The 6,932-nt window shown below is 47.6% G+C and overlaps 1 pseudogene; it reads left to right on the plus strand.

Moving 5' to 3' along the window:
• LOC119115096 overlaps positions 1-6,621 on the plus strand; it is a 32,481-nt pseudogene extending 25,860 nt beyond the window's left edge.
• The last annotated feature ends 311 nt before the right edge of the window (positions 6,622-6,932 follow it).

The raw sequence follows: 6,932 nt of genomic DNA on the forward strand, positions 1-6,932 counted from the left end.
TGAGAAATCCGCTGAGACAGCATTACAATATCACCTGGAAAATCAGATGAGGTCAGGCATTCCTACCATACCAGGCATTCCAGACATTCCACACATTCCGATGAGGTAATGCCAGAGGAGCTGACATGCCTATAAAAGCTTGGCTTCGCATGAGAGAAGGGCTCTTCCTGGTCAGGGCGATGGCCCTGTTGCTGCCCGGAGTAAAGAACGCCGCTTAGACGAAGATGGATTTTTTGTGCTTTTTGAGATTGGACCAAAATCTTCTAAAATGAATTTCCAGAGTCTTCGAATTGGACTTTGTCAAATTTTAAGCTTCAAATTGGACATTGTCAAATTTTAAGCTTTGAGGAAGGCAGAGGAGACAGCTGCTTCTGCCAGAAAGGAGAAGACGCTAATGTAACAGCGTTGGCTAATCTCGTCAACGGCAGACCTTTCCTCTTTTTAAACAGAATTCGGATTTTGGAACAAAGGAGAGCCGATCACTCGACTTGTTCAGCCAAATAGGATTTTAGACCTTTTGTCTCCTCTTTTGTTCTGAGATTGGTGAGTGGAATTATTGTTGATTTTTCGACTTGTAATTCTTTTTCTTGCTTATTCATTAAATGTCTTCTTAATCCTTAATCGATTATTTCGTGTTAACTATGTTGAGCATGGTTTTATATGCAGTAATTAGAACTTTAAATTTTCTTTATTTCCCTAACATAGTCATTCTTTAAATCCGCTCAATTCTTGTTAAAGTGAAGACAGCTTTAATCCTTAACATCAGGTATTGTCAGATCTAGTTCGAAATATTTATCTTACGCTCAGCTAGGGCGAATGCACGCTAGTGTAAATAACAAATCCCTGAGGTCTTAACAAAGACATATATCCGAGATTTAACAAAAACAACGTGTCTCAATTTTAGTTACTCAGCGAGCGTCGTTTGACTTCAACGGGATTGGCGTCACAAAGAGATTAGATCGATTCTTTCAGAATTAATTTAATAAAGGTGGTTAGCAACTCGGACGAGTCTCTTCACCCCCGGCTCATTTGACCCTTTAATGGGAAGCCGGTCGCTAAAATAAGTGCAGATTTGACACATGGCGCAGGACAAAGGGTGAAATTGATGTACACACCAACGTAAAGCAGGAGAGGTGGTCATTCTTCAAGCCATGTGTTTGAAGTCAGTCAAAATGTATTGTGAATACAAAATCAAAGTCATGCCTTTCATTTGTTGTTGCCAAAAAAAGTCCTTGAATTCAATTATTGTTTTTTATGAAATCAAGAAAAACATCAACATGCAAGGTTTTAAATTGGACCGTTGAGATCAGTCATTCTGAGCAGAGAAAAGTGCACTAAAAATGATTTAGTTCAGTAAATATCTGCTCTTTGTAACACACATGATGACGTCATAATGGCGCCGCGGATGGCTGCCACGGTGAGTCGCCCTCTGCTACTTTGTCCTATTTTGTGTGTTTTCTGTGTCCTCTGCTGTCCATCCCGGATTACTTTTACCAGAGAAGAACTGTTAAACATCGGACAGTCTTCTCCTGGTATTTTCTCTCCAGTTCTCTCTGATCCAGACTGTTTGACAGAGATTTTAGCCGGAGCGGTGGTGCTATCCAAGCTAGCACGCCGAAGACGACGTGGCAAACGCGCCGGAGCCCTCGTAAAGCTTAGGCAGAGAGGGTTCCGTTCTGCCCTACCATCAATTCATCTGGCGAATGTCCGCTTCCTGGCGAACAAGATGGACGAACTGCTGATTCTCACCTCAAGGAAAACGGATTTCAGCAGATCCGCCGCGCTGTGCTTTGTTGAAACGTGGCTTGACGGACGCACCCCCCACCACGCCATGGAGCTAGCTGGGTTTCGGCTAATGCGTTCAGACCGCAGCGCGGAGCTCACCGGAAAATCAAAGGGAGGTGGTCTATGTTTCTATATTAATGATCATTGGTGTACAGATGTCACGGTGTTGAAAGAGTCTTGCAGCCCTCTCCTAGAAACACTTTTCATAAACTGCCGGCCGTTTTATTCACCACGGGAGTTCTCCTCGATCATCATGGCGGCTGTTTACATTCCACCACACGCACGTGCGAGTGAAGCCACGCAGATGCTGGCTGACCAGGTGACAGACATGAAGAAACTTCTACAAAATTCACTAATCATTGTTCTGGGAGATTTTAACAGGGCGACCCTTGCACACGAACTCCCCAAATACAGACAGCACAACGTGTCCCACCAGAGGGGCACAGACACTGGACTACTGCTACACCGTAATAAAGGATTCATACCACTCTGTGGCTCGTGCAGCTTTAGGACTCTCGGACCACTGTCTAGTTCATCTGATCCCGGCCTACAGGCAGAAATTAAAAACTTCTAAGCCTGTGGTGAGGACTGTGAGGAAGTGGACAGTGGAGTCAAAGCAGGACCTCCAAGCCTGCTTTGACTGCACCGATTGGGGAGTTTTTGAAGCTTCCACTTCAGACCTGCATGAACTCACTGACATTGTCACATCATCCATCAGATTTTATGAGGATCTGTGTGTGCAGACTAAGACCTTCTGCACGTACAACAACGACAAACCTTGGTTTACACCGAACCACAGGAGGCTGCGCAAAGTCAAGGAGGAGGTCTACAGGAGTGGCGACCGGGACCTGTTCAAGCAGACGAGAAACACACTGAACCGAGATGTCAGGAAAGCCAAGAGGTGTTACGGGGAGAGCCTGGAGAGACACCTCTCTGCCAATCCTGATCCCTCAACAGTGTGGAAAGATCTGCAGAGCATCACGGAATTCAAGAAACCAACCCCCCGTCCTGTAGAGAGCCCAAGGCTTGCAAACCAGCTAAACAGGTTCTACTGCAGGTTTGATCAGTCCTGCCACACAACAGGACCTCCTGCAGCGCAATCAACATACTCACCTCCCCCACAACCGCTCTGTCCACACCTCCATCACCGTTGTCACCTACTCTCTCTCTTGCAGAAGCCGCGCCCGCACTCCAGATCCGCGAGGAGGAAGTGCGCCAGATGTTCCGGAGACAAAAGATCAGGAAGGCACCGGGCCCAGAAGGCGTGTCACCTTCCTGCTTGAAAGTCTGTGCAGAACTGGCACCCACCTTTGCACGGATCTTCAACCGTTCCCTGGAGCTGTGTGAGGTGCCCTCGTGCTTCAAGAGCTCCACCATCGTACCGGTGGCCAAGAAGCCCGCCATCACAGGTTTGAATGACTACAGACCTGTCGCCCTGACATCTGTGGTCATGAAATCTTTTGAGAGGTTAGTGTTGAACCACCTGAAGGACGTCACGGGCCCCCTGCTTGACCCCCTCCAGTTTGCCTACCGGGCAAACAGGTCGGTGGACGATGCGGTCAACACGGGACTGCACTACATCTTGCACCACCTGGACACCCCAGGAACGTACGCCAGGATCCTGTTTGTGGACTTTAGCTCGGCGTTCAACACCATCGCTCCCGACATCCTCCAACAGAAGCTCATCCAGCTCGCAGTGCCTGCCTCCACCTGTCAGTGGATCACTAGCTGACCAACAAGAGACAGCTTGTGAGGCTGGGGACCATCACATCCGACACCCGGACCACCAATACTGGCGTCCCTCAGGAGTGCGTCCTTTCCCCACTGCTCTTCTCTCTCTACACTAACGATTGCTCCTCAGGTGACTCTCCCGTGAAGCTCCTGAAGTATACAGATAACACCACTCTCATCGGACTGATCCGGGACGGTGACGAGCGTACAGACAGGAGGTGGAGTGGCTAGTCCACTGGTGCAGCCAAAACCACCTGGAGCTGAACCCGCTCAAGACCGTTGAGTTAACAGTGGACTTCAGGCGAGACCCTTCACCACTTTCATCCCTCACTATCCGCAGTAATACTATTATCTCCACAGACACCTTCAGGTTCCTGGGAACCACAATCTCTCAGGACCTGAAATGGACCAGCCACATAGACACTTTCCGGAAGAAGGCCCAGCAGAGGCTGTACTTTCTGAGACAGCTCCTCTGCACCTCCATCACTGTCTGGTTTGGATCGGCCTCCAAACAAGACAAGCACAGACTGCAACGGACAATCAGGACTGCAGAAAAGATAGTTAGAATCAACCTCCCATCTATCCAAGACTTGTACCTGTCCAGGACCAGCAAACGTGCAAGTAACATCTCTACAGACCCTTCTCACCCAGGTTGCAGTCTGTTCGAACTACTCCCCTCCGGACGGCGTTATAGAGCCCTGTATGCCAAAACCAGCAGACACAGAGACAGTTTCTTCCCCCAGGCTGTCGCTCTGATGAACTCACACCACTCTTAGCGTTTCAGAGTCATTGCTGTGCAATAACGTCCTGCTCTCCATGCCTTTTTTGAATTGTCTGTATTATGTGTACTATGTGTCCACTCTGCATCCATTGCAGCCTGGTCATCCTAAAAGAGGGATCCTCCCATCTGTGGTCTCTTCTCAAGGTTTCTCATTTCCCCTAGTTGGAGTTTTGAGTTTTTCCTTGCCCTCCTGGGAGTTTAAGATCAGAGGATGTTTGAGAATATTTGTCAATTTCCGCACATGTCCTGAGTGTTGTTTGTCACCTAAATGTTGAACAGAGGCTGTGATGTACCGAAGTCAAATTCCTTGTTTGGCATGCTCAAACATGGCGAATAAAAATTCTTGAATCTTCTTGAATCTTGAATCACACTCTACAGACCGCAGCTAATTCACCTTATGACAAGCATGCTGACAGATGTTTCAAAGCCAACACACCCAACTGACTGTACAATTCAGTACACTCAGCATGACATCGCATGTGCTAAGCTAATCAGTAAGTCTCTTCAGTAAAACTGTGTTTTTTTTCGCAATGAAAAACTTGTTTTAAAAATATCATGACACAAAATACTTTGAGGCCCTCCTTGTACTGCACGCCTCAACGACACAATCATTGAATTGTTTATGGTCTAGGGCAGTGGTTCCCAAAGTGGGCGGTACCGCCCCCCTGGGGGCGGTGGAAAGCTCTGGGGGGGCGGTGAGGAAGAAAGGGGCGGTAGGGGGGCGGTAGGGGGGCGGCAGTCGATTTGTACACAACACGCCGCTCTGGCCCAGTCAGATCCGACAGCATAGACTACAAAAGCAAAAGCTCAGGTTTGTAATTTCAAGCTTGTAATGTTCAGAATTTTATCTTATAATAAAAACCGCATTCTGGCGGTCAACATCATCTTGAGTTCAAGTCAACATGAAATTGCGGACTCGCCAGAACGCGCCGTGTTGTGTTGGGTTGAGCTGGTTAGGGCAGTGGTCCCCAACCACCGGGCCGCGGACCGGTACCGGTCCGTGGGTCACTTGGTACCGGGCCGCCAAGCCGCACAGAATTTTTTTTTTTATCGACGATCAATTAATTCAGGTCAAGACACTCGTCCCGGTCACGTGACATGTTTCCCCAGTCGAGCCCGCAAAGCTAATATGTGGCGACAGGCTAACTAACCAGGCAGTGAAGCATTCAAAACTGCTTCAACACATGGAGACCAAGCATCCTGCAATAAAAGACAAACCTTAAATCACTTCGGGTGTCATTGTCTCCGATTACGTCTAGATGGGACCGGCTCGTTTCTGAGAAACAAACTCAGTGCTCCCACTAATTCAACGTAATGGTAATGATATTATAAATGTATTATTTATTTATATAAATGTATTATTTATTTATATAAATGCCGGTCCTTGGGGGGGGGGGGGCGCTAGGAATTCACTGGGGAGCCAAAGGGGGCGCCAGCCTGCAAAAGTTTGGGAACCACTGGTCTAGGGGTACAAGAGCCATATGCTGCCTGTTTTCCATCTTTCCCTGCTGCAGATCAGGATCATTTCAGGTTTCTACAGAAATCGCATATGAACTGATCAGGCAAATGTGTTGCAGCATAGAGTCATGGAAATCAGGCAGGATATGGCCCTTGTAGGACCATAGTTCCTAACCCCTTGCCTAGAGGTAGAAGTATTTCTTAAACATCTAATGTAATTATTACTACTATGGTGTTACACTGTTGAAAGAATTTTTAACTTTGTAACAGGTATATACGTATTAGCAGAGGGGTCTTTGATCCACGTCGCCCCAGCTCGTTCCCCATTGGCGGGAGCCAATCAGCATTTCAAACCTAATTTCCACATCACAGAAAAAGTAAAATGGGTGGAACAGTGTAGCACTGGTCCGCACGTCCACGCTCATCTGCCATAGTTTAGAAGATCGATTCCGGCTCTAGCCATCCTGTGTGGTGTTTGCAGATATAGCCATCTGTGGGTATTTTACTCTCTATGAATTTGTATTTGTTCCCCTTTGTGTGCAGTAATGTGATGCGATGTCTTCCATCGACGGTGCCTCAGATACATCTTGAGGACCTCATCGAGAGACTACATCACCAATAAAGAGGTGATGAGAAGAGCAGGGGTAGCGCCATTGTCCGACATAGTCTCGGACAGGAGAAGGAGAATGGCTGGGCACGTAACTCCGACTGCCAAGAGAGAGACCGGCGAGTGTGGCAATGGACTGGATGCCAGAAGCGGGGAAGAGGAAGAGAGGGCGGCCAAAGAAGACGTGGAGACAAACAGCCAAGGAAGACCTGAGAGAGATGGGAGTCAGCTGGCATGGAGCAAAAAGGATCGCCAGTGACCGGAGCAAATGGAGACAACTCGTCGCACAATGTTCAAATAGGAACTAACTAACTAACTAACTAACTAACTAACTAACTAACTAACTAACTAACTAACTAACTACATGCGGTGCCAGTAAGTTCGTTCTCGACGACGATGGGGACCAACTGGCTGAGGTTGAAATAGGGACAGAAAACTTAGGGACTGAGGATGATGCCCACGTTGCGTATTAGGACACTTAAAATGTATACACTTTGCAAGTAGGCAAATATGTAACATGGGTTAGAAGGATTAGAAAGGCCATGTCAGTGTCAAAAACAGGACCCATTC

Source organism: Syngnathus acus, chromosome 21 (assembly GCF_901709675.1).
Source record: "Syngnathus acus chromosome 21, fSynAcu1.2, whole genome shotgun sequence".
NCBI lineage: Eukaryota > Metazoa > Chordata > Actinopteri > Syngnathiformes > Syngnathidae > Syngnathus > Syngnathus acus.